We start from the raw sequence: 1353 nt of genomic DNA, 5'->3' as shown, positions 1-1353 counted from the left end.
CTGTTTCCAGATCTTAGCTAAAGTGAATTGTGCTGCTATGAACATTATGGGTGCATATATCCTTTCTGATTGGTGTTTCTGGTTTCTTGGGATATTATGAAAATTCTTTGCTCCGGCGCACTGTGGTTCTGCCTGGCACTCACACCTGCTGCAAGCGCCAGCCCTGCTTGCACCCGCTGCTGGCGAAGCTGCCATTCACTCCTACTGCCAGCGCTGGCCCCACTTGCACCTGCAGGTGGCGACGGCTCCCGGCCCTGATCGCCGCTGAGGGCTTTTCCACCTTCCCCTGCTCCCAAGGGATGATTGGGACAGCAGCCACTGTTTGCACCCGGTGCTGGTGCCGGCCTCAATTGCTCCACGCCATCAGCGAGTGAGAGTGGGGCAGCGCTGTCAGTGCGAGGGAGCAGTGGCAAGAGCGGGGCTGTAGCGGGAGGGGCCGGGCAGGGGCACGGAGCCTTGCGCCTCTTGCAGCCTTGCGGCCCTCAGTTCCTTACAAGGTGCACGTTTGTGCACTTTTTCCCTCAGTTCTTTACAAGGTGCACGAATTTGTGCACTGGACCCCTAGTATTATATAAAGGACTATATATAACTCAAAATCAACCCAATTAAAAAATGGACTAGGGGCCTGAATAGACATTGCTCCAAGGAAGATAAACAAATGACTAGTAAGTATATGAAAAAAATGCTCAACATCACTACCCATTGAGGAGTGGTGTCAGAAGAAGCTTGCTAAAACAGAAGATTTAGGTAAGATCCAGAGTCTAATAGTACTCAAAGTGTCCAGGCATATGAAAAAAATGCTCAACATCACTACCCATTAAGGAGTGGCGTCAGAAGAATCTTGCTAAAACAGAAGATTTAAGTAAGATCCAGAGTCTCATAACATAGTATTCAAAGTGTCCTCATACATTGAAAATCACTGTGCTAAGAACCCAGAAAATCTCAACATGAATGAGAGAGACAATCAACAGATAATAACACCAAGATGATACAGACATTGAAATTATCTGACAAGGATTTTAAAGCAGCCGACGTAAAAATGCTTCAATGAGCAATTACAAACATATTTGAAACAAATGAGAGAAAAAAATAGTCTTAGCAGAGGAATATAAGAGATGAAGAACTAAATTGAAATTTTAGAACCAAAAACAAACAAACCTGAAATACAAAGCTCACTGGATAGAAAGGACAGAGGAAAGAATCATAGTCAGACCTCTGAAAACTGAAGACAAAGAGAAAATCTTGAAAGCAGCCAGAGAAAAACGACACCTTCCCTAGCATGGATAAAAAAACCATCTAAATGATATCAAATATCTCATCAGAAGGAAGTGGCACAGCATTTTTAAAGCACTC

Source organism: Myotis davidii, unplaced genomic scaffold (genome assembly GCF_000327345.1).
Source record: "Myotis davidii unplaced genomic scaffold, ASM32734v1 scaffold81, whole genome shotgun sequence".
In the NCBI taxonomy this organism is placed as follows: domain Eukaryota; kingdom Metazoa; phylum Chordata; class Mammalia; order Chiroptera; family Vespertilionidae; genus Myotis; species Myotis davidii.
This window is presented reverse-complemented; position numbering follows the sequence as displayed.